Source organism: Trachinotus anak, unplaced genomic scaffold (assembly GCF_046630095.1).
Source record: "Trachinotus anak isolate AG129_WGS33_773 ecotype Australia unplaced genomic scaffold, CSIRO_AGI_Tana_v1 ptg000012l, whole genome shotgun sequence".
Taxonomy (NCBI): Eukaryota; Metazoa; Chordata; class Actinopteri; order Carangiformes; family Carangidae; genus Trachinotus; species Trachinotus anak.
The window spans coordinates 3,745,056-3,757,977 of NW_027273863.1; the positions used below are offsets into that span (position 1 = coordinate 3,745,056).

At 41.6% G+C, this 12,922-nt stretch overlaps 1 pseudogene; it reads left to right on the forward strand.

The window, feature by feature from the left end:
- Positions 1 to 343: 343 nt before the first annotated feature.
- On the forward strand, positions 344 to 5,786 carry LOC139629471 (zinc finger BED domain-containing protein 5-like; annotated as a pseudogene).
- Positions 5,787 to 12,922: the final 7,136 nt, after the last annotated feature.

Below are 12,922 nucleotides of genomic sequence, written 5' to 3' on the forward strand. Positions count from 1 at the left end.
TTTAAACAATTTTTAGACAACCCTTGTTACAGACCATTAATGTGTTACTCTGAACTTAACACAGTAACAATCCATTAAGGACATGGCAGTTGCTTCAGGTTGAGGAAACTGGGGACATACAACACACTGGATAGTCAGAAACTGAAGGTGGAGATGGCTCCTGGACACAAGGCAAACAGGTTAAAACAGGTAATGGCATGGAATACGACATGGGAGGATTTATCAGACCAATCCAATATTACACAAAACAGCACAAAACCTTTTAGTAGTACGGGAAACTCTTCACTTATCAGACACTGCTGCAACCACTGCCTTACACAAAGAACTTATACAACAGGACAGCATGACCTACAAGGCTTTCACAGAAGAGGTCACTGCACAGCGGTGGTGTGACACAGAAGACCTCTGCAAAGACAGCCAGTGGTGTTCATGTGTCAGCTCCTGGGACTGCAGCATGAAGGTTGCCACTGGACAAGACCTGTGCATACTGCAGGCTGCATATGGGAAAGCAAACAAAAATCGCTTGAAGTCTAAAGTATGTTATGTCCATCTTCACCTTCAGTCAGACAGGAATAGTTTTTAAGTTTGGCATCCCGATTAGGTCTGAAAGTTATAGGGTAAAGATATAAATTTATTCATCCACTATTGTGCAACAGTACTACACACATGGCAAACATTTAATGTGCAGTGTGTGTATACAACGTGTTATTTTGCTGTTATTCTAAGGTAACATCCAAGTTTTTGTCAGGAGTTGGTGGAAACCAAAACTGACTTAAAAGGAGACTGAATACTTCAGTTCATTTCGCCAAGCCACTAGAAACACAATGCCAAATGACTGCTAATGTTTCTCTGTGTCTGGTAGATAAATGTTAGCTCACATATTCACCATATTAACTTTGTATGGTGACAGATGTGTCCATATTATGTTTATAGCTTGTTGTGCTGCCCCCTAGTAGCCAAAAAAATAGCTAATCTGAGATCAGTTTTAAATTCATGATTCATGTTTGTGCATAATAAAAATTGAGCAGCAATATATTGAGCATCTATTCATTTGTGTTTGCATTTGTATATGATAAAGTGTGTCATTTGAATAGCTACAGCTTTAGGTTATTTATTTAGATTGTGATAAAGACACACACTATTGACAAAGACTAGACTTCTGCATGTCCTGAACTCACACACACACAAAAACACACACAAAAACACTGTCCTACCCACTCCATTAAGTTGCTGAGGCTGAGAGTCAGCCTTCAGTCCGGTGAGAAGGAACAAGAACAAGGCCTTGTCTCCGGCGTTTGGGAGTTCAGACACTGGCTTTTGGCAATTACCCCTTTCAGCTTTCTGCAGTAGACAGTGTTTCAGACACACACTCTCTCTGAAGGACACTAAGGGATTGTCACTATGCCATTGCTTATTTTTTAGCCACACAGCACAGAACACAGTGAGAACTCCTTAATCACACCAGTAAGTTGGAGCCTGAAAATGGTTTCTGGCCTCTGGAGGCTTCACCCGTAACACTGTTGATGTTGGGATGAGGTAGACCACATACAGCTAGATGCTGTAGTCTGACTTCTGCAATGGTGCAGGAGAGAAAAAGGGACAGATTAACAAGGACATAGCTGACATGCTGGTGGCAGTGGCAGCACCAGGATTTTTTCTCTGGGATGCAAATAGAGAACCATATTATTTGGTGCTGCATACCAGCTCTGTCATGTCTGCCATCAAGCTGGTGTTCCAGCAGACCTGAGCAAAACAACCCTTTCATGACTCACATGTGGTTCTTTTTCTCACTTCACTATTCTTATGTCTATTTGTTCACATCTCCGTGAACAAGTGTGAGAGTTACCTGGGAATACATACATATGCATAGATTTGACAATTGCCTTAAAATGAACATTTAATGAGGCATTTCATTTAATACACTTGTCTTCATGTACATATAGCAAAGTGTTTTTATTGTTTATTTTACTTCAAACTGCCAATCCCCTGTTGTATGACATCCCACAGATGTTCTACTGGATTCAGATCAGATGAGTGGGGAGGCCACTGAAGTCGCTGTCATGCTTTTGCGTTAGTAGCCATTACAAGATGGTGAATTGATGGTAATGTAATAATATGATCACTATTAGAGACTGTAAGAGAGATTGAGAGAGTAATTCTCACTTTTTCCCATCTCAACTGTTCACATCATAATAGTAAATTGAGAGCTAGTGAGTTGACTGAAACTAGATAATGTGCTACTACTTACTGTACCTCTGAGGGAAATCCAAAACGTTTGTACATCTGAATCATATATTGCAGTTAAGGAGCTTTCAAGTGACACATGGTGGCAGGTAAGTGGCATGAGTAAACGTAAAGTACTATCTGGACCCAGGATGTTGAGGTACAGTAAACCTGGCCAATAGTTTCCACAAATCTCCAAAAATGTCACAACAGATTTAAAAAATGTGTCAGTTAGATAAACTGACCTCACATTGTTGAAAAATACACTGGGTCTTGTTTACATTCAATTTGTTGCTTCTAATGTAATAGTATTCACTCTTATCCCACAGACTGTGTTTGTGTTTGTGTGTCATTTCAATGGTCCATTAAGGTCGATAAGGAACAACAATCTGTTTCCTGTCTGGAAATGACGATAAACCTGAACCTGAACTTCGGTTTTTATCATTTTTCACAGAAAACAGCTTCTTGCTGCAGGTAAAACCTATTCTGTGAGAGCAGAGAGAGTGAACCAAAATAGTAAACAATGATCTATAACTCACTATAAAGCTCCATACAACCAGGGGAAGCTGCAGATTAAGGTGATAATTGTCGTTCGTCACTGTGAAGGATCTTTCTTACATTTACTCTACCCTTCTTCTGTAGGTCAACACTAACAGTCCAAGAAGTACAGGCCATAAAGACCTCATAGTGTTAGACAATGGTTCACTGTTAAGCTTTCTTTATGACAGATAGTGTCCAGATGGTGCCATTTCTATCCTCCGTAGCTATGGTTACCAGGGTCTTACAGATGCAGGGTAAAGCACAACTTAAAGAGAACTGCCAAATCCAGTTCAAAGCAAGGATGACTGGAGTATGGCAAAGGGCGTGACACATGTAGCAGCAGGTAGGAAAGATGTATGATTCAGGTTTAAGTGACCAACAGTCTTCACACACATAGGTAAAAATTATACACTACAAAACTATACACTAACCCCTTGATTCTCAAACTGTGGTACGCGTACCACTGGTGGTACGCAAGCTCCCTCTAGTGGTACGTGGAAGAACGTCAAAAATATTTTTTGAAAATGAAATTAATTTGAAAATATATAATATTATCAAAATAGTACAAAACTTAGAATGAAAATATATAAAACATATTAAATTCATATTTATATGAATTTAATATGTTTAAAAAAAAATTAATATATTTATTTTTGTCTCAATATCAGCCTGCTATGTCGTCAGGTTCATGCACTTAGTGCGTGCGTACTTGAGACATGATTAGTTATGAGTTGAACTGTGTGAAAAGATAAACAAAGGTAAAACATAGAGACTGAAGATGAGTGGTTCAAAAACACTGCACTCATGGCTTCAAACTGGAACTATTGCGAAGAGGACTGCAGTTCAGGAGGAGAATAATTCAGGCAGCCCTGTTGAAAATGAAAAGGAGGACGACAGGGAACCGAGTTCAAGTGCTAGCGGCTACTCAAGAGGCGCCAGTGAAGTGCCCACAGCACCCTCTAGCACCAGCGCAAAGCAGTCAGGATATATGACTCTAGTTACCTCAAATTTGGATTTAGTTGCTGCGGGACCGAGGAAGAGCCGAGGCCACAGTGTGTGGTATGTGGTGAAGTCCTCAGCAATGAATCCATGAAACCAGCGCACCTCAAACGGGACCTTTTAACCAAACACACAGCGCTGAAAGATAAACCATTGGATTTTTTTCTAAGAAAGCGGGATGTGCTGAAGCAGTCCAAGTCCACAATGCAGTCCTGTGTTACATCCACAGCCAAAGCACAGGAGGCTTCATACTGTGCCAGCCTCCATATAGCGAAAGCCGGAAAGCCACATACGATTGGCGAGCAACTGTGCTTGCCATTAGGGAGAAAGCTGCTAAAAAGTTAAACTTGGTGCCACTTTCAAACGACACAGTGTCACGGAGAATACGGACCATGGCAGATAATGTTAAAAAGACACTGACTGAGCGTATTAAAAGAAGTCGGTATTATTCCCTCCAGCTGGACGAGACGAACGATGTTGCAGATTTGGCTAATTTGCTTGTGTATGTCAGATATGAGTGTGATGGTGCAGCTCAGGAGGATTTTCTGTTCTGCCAACCACTGGAGACCAGAACTACAGCCGAGCACATATTCCAGCTACTGGACACCTTTATCCAAGAGAACGGGCTGGATTGAAAAAAGTGTGTCGGAGTCTGCACTGACAGCGCCAGGGCGATGACAGGCCGCCACAGCAGAGTAGCAGCCCGGATTCGGGAGACCTGAGATGCGATGGACTCACTGCAGCATCCATCGCGAGGCACTTGCAGTGAAGAAGATGCCCGATGAGCTGAAGTCAGTGCTTGACTCAGCTGTAAAAACAGTTAACTTTATTAAGGCCCGACCGATGCATTCTCGTCTGTTTCACTTGCTCTGTGATGAAATGGGCAGCGACCATGTCCAGCTCCTGCTTCATACAGAAGTCAGATGGTTATCAAGAGGGAAGGTGCTTTCAAGGCTTTTCGAGTTGCACAGAGAGGTCCAGGTGTTCTTACAGGACAAAAACTTCCCCATATCAGATGTTTTTGAGGATACTGTATGGCTCAGTCAGCTGGCATACTTGTCAGATATTTTCTCCCGTTTGAACGACTTGAATTTGGGACTACAGGGACTCTCTGTCAGTGTCTTTGACGTGCAGGACAAAGTCAGCGCAATGCTGAAAAAGTTGGAACTGTTTGAAATCAAAGTCAAGGCAGATGATGTTTCTGCTTTCCCCGCTTTGGAGACCTGCAACTTGATGATGGGGTCAGGGACAACATCGCTGCGCACCTTGTCTCCCTCAGACAACAGTTCAGGGAATATTTCCCAACGACGCCCGAAGTGAACAACTGGATGAGAAACCCATTCAGCATCGAAACCTCTGAAATGCCCAAGGATTTTACTGTTTGCGAGCAGGAGAGTTTAATAGAACTGTCTTGTGATGAAACGTTGAAGTCTGGTTTCAAAAAACAGTCGCTGTTGGACTTTTGGATACAGCAACACAGGGAATACTCAGCGCTTTTGGATAAGGCCGTGCGCTTTCTCCTTCCTTTTGCAACAACATATCTGTGCGAGAAAGGCTTCTCTTCACTTGCCGTCATTAAGACAAAATACAGGAGCAGGATGGATGCTGAGCCAGACCTGCGACTGAAGCTGACCACGATTGAGCCAGACATCACAGGACTGCGTGTGCAGAGACAGGCGCACCCCTCTCATTAGGCGCATGTAAATTGATAATAGTCACTAATATGCTGGCCAGTTCTTAGTAATTGTAGTGGTTCATTGATCACCTTTTTCCTGCTATGTTGCTATTTGCTATTAGTAAGAACACATTGGTCAAAGCGGGACTGAAAGACTGTATTGAGCCTAGCAATGTTCAGACAGGTGTGTGTTTTTAGTCCCACATGTGAAGACAGTCGTTCATACTGACATTGTGCACTGACTTTTCTAATGTGAATGGTTATTCTTGTTATAGATTTGTAATTTTCTGTTGTGAGATTTTTGATGTTTCATATCTTTGCTGCTAAAAAAAACATTTTGGAATTTTGATTATCTGTGACCTGGATTAGAAGAATATTTTTTGAAGAAACAGAACACTTATGGTTCTGTTAGCCTACTGTGTGTATGTGTGAATGAATGAAATACAGCTGTTATTCTTAATGTTCTTGCTTGCTGTGTGTTTGAGAGATAAAGATGTGCTGCACCTTGTTTGGCTGAGTTCAAGTGCATCTTAAAATGCTACTGCTTTGTACAGTGTGGCTGTGGCGGGCAAATAATCCTCATATTAGGAGTAAATATGTCTCCTTTGTGAACTGTCCGTAGCTAATAGGTTAAGCCTCTGCTATTATATATTCAGTTTGGTCATAATGGTGGTACTTGGAGATCTTGATATTTTCTCAGGTGGTACACACTGTAAAAAGTTTGAGAACCACTGCACTAACCTTATTTGGGTATGAAAATGCCTTGTAACCATATGATATCAGGGTTATGTGTCGTAACCATGTGATACTTTGGTTATATACACCCTGTTGGACAAGACATCTTCAAGAATTGGGTGGCATTACTCTGACTCACTTATTGACATTGGTTGCTCCTTGCTGCACATCAAGATATCTGAACTCCATAGTCTCCTGTTGACTGCCTTTTCTTCAGCTCACAAGAATTCCCACCAAATCGTTGCACTGTCATTTGATAAATTGTTAGTATGAACAGATCACTTATAACTGCAATTTTGTGGGCTTTGGTCATTGTGAGTTCCATTTGGGACTACATCCAAGACCTGAACCTGGCCCCTATCCAACTCAGTCGGACCAAACCTTGCTGAACCTGAGTGTACTGACAAACCTGACCTGAGCCTGTATTTTTATTTTATTTCAATCACTAATGTCCATTAGCTAACCAAATTAATGCAATGCACTGGTTATAGCCCATTTCTCTTCCCCCCTGGGTATCGTAAATCTATTTGCAACCAATACATTCATCCATCAGTCAGCACAGAGGAGAGAAATTTCTTTCGTAAATTAAATGTAAATATAATTAACCCAAACCCAATGTAGGTCATCAATCAAAATGGCTTGACCCTATAGAAACCTGATACTTTCCCTGGATCCAATGGGTTTGAATCTGGTTACTCTACATTTTTGTGTATTTGAAATGGGTCAGGTATGCATCACACCCTGACATGTTGTCTAGGTAATCTCCTGAGCAGCTCATGATCAGAATGGTTTTTGTATATTTTTGTAAAAATGTTTTGGGGGGTTATATTTTTCTATGCAGAACTGGCTTGTTACCCTGTATTGCTGCCAATGGCTAGGACAAACACAACACAGTCTGACTCCCAATATGGTTCAGCTTTATTGAGGCAAAGTGCACTGCCATCTTCTGTAAAATTAATGGCTTATTTTATTGGGCCATGAAACATTTAGTACATTCAGAATTCATTCAACATTAATTCCGCATTCCTGCCTGTTTGTGTTTTTCAGCAGACTTTTTCACTCTTTGTCAACTTCAGCTTGCTCTTTAATCTTATAAACTTTAGTGGGTCACACTATGAAACCACCAACTTTCACATCCACGCCCCTACACACACAAGCACTTCACTGTTTTTGCACATTACTTCCTTTATATGTGTCTGTGAGAACTGTGAATATGGGATCTCTCTCTCTCTTCTATTTGCCCAGCATTCTGCGTTGCTATAGTAACACATCAGTTTCCAGTTTGTGTAGAATCAGAATCAGAATCAGAATCAGAATCAGTTTTATTGCCAAGTATGTTTTCACATACAAGGATTTTTTTCTGGTGATTGGTGCAATTGATCAGCAACAGTGGGGCTCTCTAGCCTTGTTGATAAGGCTAATAGCAGATGGGAAGAAGCTATTTTTGTGGCGAGAGGTTTTGGTCCTGAAGGACCGCAGCCTCCTGCCAGAGGGGAGTGTCACAAAGAGTTTGTGTCCAGGGTGGGAGGAGTCAGCTACAATCTTCCCTGCACGCCTCAGAGTCCTTGAGGTGTACAGGTCCTGGAGGGACGGAAGATTGCAGCCAATCACCTTCTCAGCAGAGTGGATGATACGCTGCAGTCTGTTATTGTCCCTCTCCGTGGCAGCAGCGTACCAGATGGTGATGGAGGAGGTGAGGATGGACTCAATGATGGAGGTGTAGAAGTTCACCATCATAGTCCTTGGCAGGTTGAACTTCTTCAATTGCCTCAGGAAATACATCCTCTGCTGAGCTTTTTTGATGAGGGAGCTGATGTTTAGCTCCCATTTGAGATCCTGTGTGATGGTGGTTCCCAAGAAGCGAAAATGCTCCACGGTAGCCACGGGGGAGTCACACAGGGAGATGGGGGTGGGTGGGGCTGGGCTCTTCCTGAAGTCCACTATCATTTCCACTGTCTTCAGAGTATTTAGCTCTAGGTTGTTCTGCCTGCACCAGGTCACCAGACGGTCAGTCTCCCACCTGTAGGCAGACTCATCGCCATCAGAGATGAGTCCAATGAGAGTGGTGTCGTCTGCAAACTTCAGGAGCTTGACAGACTGATGGCTGAAGGTGCAGGTGTTGGTGTACAGGGAGAAGAGCAGAGGAGAAAGAACGCAGCCTTGCGGGGATCCAGTGCTGATGGTCTGGGAGTCAGACACGTGCTTTCCTAGCTTCACGTGCTGCCTCCTGTCAGACAGGAAGTCGGTGATCCACCTGCAGGTGGAGTCAGGCACGCTCAGCTGGGAGAGCTTGTCCTGCAGCAGAGCCGGGATGATGGTGTTGAAGGCAGAGCTGAAGTCCACAAACAGGATCCTGGCATAGGTCCCTGAGGAGTCCAGGTGCTGGAGGATGAAGTGGAGAGCCATGTTGACGGCGTCATCTACAGACCTGTTGGCTCTGTAGGCGAACTGCAGGGGGTCCAGGAGTGGGTCAGTGATGGATTTGAGATGGGACAGGACAAGGCGCTCAAATGATTTCATGACCACAGAGGTCAGGGCAATGGGTCTATAGTCATTTAGACCTGTGGGCCTTGGTTTTTTGGGGACAGGGATGATGGTGGAGGATTTGAAGCAGGCTGGCAGTTCTATAATACAATAGAATACAGAATACACAATTCTAAGTGTAGAATGCATGTATTAGTCTAATTTCATAACTGCAAATGTTTTTCTTTTAAGACTAGAAGAACCTAGAAAACATGTTCCAGTTGAGACAAGCTTATTAACTGACAATGCAGTGCACCGCTCTCTCTCTTATTAAAAGGCAATCTAGCTCACCCACCAATCGATCTCTCCCTCACTCTCTCTTGCTCTCGCTGCAATCAGCAAATAATAATCCAGGCAAATCATCCAAACTAATAGTATTTCCTTAAATAGAATTAAAATGTCACTGTTCTAAATGAATGGATGTGCTGGTTTGCACAATCCACAGAAAAAATACATAAATAAACATCCAAAAGACAGGCCTACTATGTTTCATTTCTGCATGATTTGAACAATATACCAACATGTGCTGCTTGAAAGATTTTAGAAGTGTCATTATCAATCTTGTCACCCTCCACTGCAGGATATCAGTCGTTTCTGAGACAAGAGAGACTAATAAACTGAAGTCGGAAACCATCTGGAAAAACTCTATTGCAGGTCATACACTGCTTATAGATCTTATGAGTACACCACCCCATGTCAAATAATCTGAACTGTCACTTTAAGCCAGCTAGTAAAGGCAATGATGTAACATTATGTATTCACGTCTCACAACAGCAGGATATAGCTACATTGCTTGCAGATGGGGATTTAGCCTCACTGAAGAGTCAACGGCTCAGCCAGTTAAGATGGCTAATCTTTTGCTAAAGACAAGTTTGTTAATTTTTGTTAGTTTGTTTGTTAAACATGGAACCCATGCTAAAGCATGCACAACTTAATTGCCATACACACTGATCAAGTCTTGTTGATATGAAATAGATCTAAATAGGTATATTTGCAATATCTACTGGTAATTAAAATGCAAAGGATAGTTTGTAGAAAACTAGTTTTGGGCTTGAATAAATTCTGTTAAGCAGTACACACAGCTGTCTAGTGCCTAGCTTAGAGGTTCCAAATATTTCCTTGAGAGTTCTTGCAGCACATGTGTTCAAATATATAACGCTTTCTAAATTTGCTTGTATTTTGTCTATTTGCAAATGTTTTCTTAAGTTGCAGTATGTTGAGCTAGGTCCATGAATATAAAAGGTTTTATGTAACATTCTCCATAACCTACAGTACATCTCTCTGTGCTGCTGAAAATGTGAAGAACTGCTACCTTCATGGTTCTTCACAGTTTAACTGAGTGCTCTGGAATAAAAGAAATGCAATATCCAGTATAAAAATAAAGGTATTGAATTCAGGTGACTGTGTGATAGATTATAGCTGTAAATGTGGAACTGCTGTATATTAAAATGTCTTCAACATTAGGATAGTTACTTACACACAGGATCACACTCTGATGAGAGAGTTAGAGGCAGCCTGACATGATATCATAGCCAAGGGGACATTAATAATTCTGTGTTCACAAAACTTAGGTTAAACAGGCAAACCTCACAGAAGCAGAGTTATTAAGAATCCAGTGAGTCAGGATGTGGTGATACAATTCTTTTTGATTATGCATGCCTGAGGTCCTCTGAAAGACAGCATAAAAACTTTTTTTAAAATAATAATGCAGTGTAGGGTAACTCCATGCGTATTTGATCCAAATAACAGCGTGAGGAAAATGATTTAAAGACTTGAATGGAAATTTCATGATGAAATTTCAAGAATTACTGTCATTACAATACAGAAGACAGATGTTTCATTACACAAAGACATCAGCAACAACACACGGGAAGCAAGTATGAGTTGCCATTTTGTTGCCTTCTTTGTAACCACAAATAAAGATCTTTTAATAACACTGATATATATATATGCAGTTTCAATTCATAGGTTATGACCCACTGCCTTTGTCTGAGGTCTGATGGCAGTGGCGACAAATGATCTCCTGAACCGCTCAGTCCTGCAGGGTAGAGAGATGAGACGCTGTGCAGCTGTAGCTGCTTCTCAGGCCTGCAAGGATGTTGTGGTTGGTATTGTCCAAGATGGCCTGAATCTTACAGTACATACGACAATCCTGAGCGAGTCCAGACTCACTGCTGAGCAGAGACTCTGCCTTTTTGACCAGCTTGTCCAGTCTCCTTCTGTTCTTATCCAACATGCTGCGGCCCCAGCAGACCGCAGCATAAAAAGGAACACTTGCCGCCACTGATGGATAAAACGTGCAGCATTTCAGTGCAGACATCAAGGACCTGAGCCTCCTTAGGAAATAGAGCCAGCTCTGCCCCTTCCTGTAGATGGCATCTGTGTTCAGGGACCAGTCCAGTTTATGTCCAGGTGCATACTGAGGTATTTATAAATGTGCACCATTTCATTGTCCTTCCCTCCAGTGTTGGCTGGCTGAAGTGTGGGCCTAGACCTGGCAAAGTCAATTGCCATCTCCTTAGTCTTGGAAGTGCTCAGAAGTAGGCAGGTGCAGTGAATTATGCTCACACAATATAAAAAAATAACTTGAGTAATTAACAAGACACACACACACACACACACTCACACACACACACACACACACACAATAACAAAAAAAACTAAACAAAAAAAAAAAAAAAACCTGTGTCTGTCTCAAATGCTTTCTCAGTTCCCTGCCACATGTGTGGCACTAAAGCCTTGGCATATTAGTTCCTATTGATGCATTCATTTTTAAAAGTGGGTCACAAATGCAATATTTTCATATATTTTTTTAAATAAGGCAAAATAATGTCTAAAAGCAGCTGGGCACTGCAGTTTTTAGAAAACATTTCTAAAAACTGCAGTGACACTGTGTTTGTTTGGGACTATTTTTCAGTGGTGGACTAATACACTTTTGGTACTGTAGTGAGTACAGTAATTTCTGGCAGCAGATGCTGTATGTTGTCTAAATAAACAACAGTGTGCAAGTTCATGGTCATGAGAGAACATGTCACCCAGTGCAACAGTGTTGCACTGAAGTGTCTTTATTGGTTTTTCTCACAGCAAATGAGCTCAGTGGCTCAGAGGAATAAGATTCATGCAACAGACCATCACTCATCACATATTGACACTTGCTAAGGACCCCCTGGCATGACATTTTAAGAAAGAATGAAATGATACATTTATTAACAGCAGCAGTGGTGTCACCAGGAGGTGGTTGGGGTGGATAGCGGGTGTACAAAGAGCACAGCTTTTACATCAGAGACTGCATATCCAGGGTCCTGTCTGGTTAGCTTTAGGCAACAAAAGTGCTTAGGTTAAGGTTGGGGAAAGATTGTGATTTTGGTTATGGCTGTAAAATGGTGCTAAAGGAGTACACATACATTAAATAAGTGATACCAGTGGGTCCTGACCAAGTGTTTGTCAGGAAAACTTGGGATTTAAACTTTCCTGATTTAATATTTTAGTATTTATTTCGATTGTGTTTTAGTGTGCTGCCTCACCACAATATGTCACACATTTCCTTACTGCTTTCAGTTGTCACTTTACATCTTCGCCTGACACATCTGTCAAAATATCTGGTGCATCAGTTTCACAACAGCAGTTTCAAGTCAGGGAATGTGAGCTTAAGGTCTCCATGTGTGAAATCTGAAGGTGGAGTGAGCGGGAAATTGTGAAGTTGCGAATGTCACTTGCTCTCTAGAAGCTCCAAACTCCCCGTATGCAAGGCATTTAGCAGCTCCAAGGTGTGTGTGTGTGTGTGCGCGTGTGTCATGCACTTGCTTGAAAGGAAAAGGATTGAACTGTGGAAGATTCAGAAAACTGGGGCTCTTTTAATGATAGTGAGTATTCCCCTGTTTCCCTTGTTGTTAACCTTTCTCCACCGTTGTATTAGATATAATTATACCTCATAGAAACTGCATTTCAGTTATTAAATTTTCACTTACTGTGTCTCTGACCTGTTGAGCCGTAGTCCAGCCTCTAAATTGAAAATGAGTAAAACTGCTCTCCACTAGCACCTCTTTAAATGGAAGTTACTTTTTTCTGTTTTGTATCCAGAGGACAGCAAGACACACTTGTGTGGTATTACTTGTTTATATGAGTTGTTAAAAAAGAGATATATTCTTTATATCTTTTAATACAGATATACATTACAGACCAAACACGTTGTGTCACATAGATATTACTGACCCATATGTCATGTGG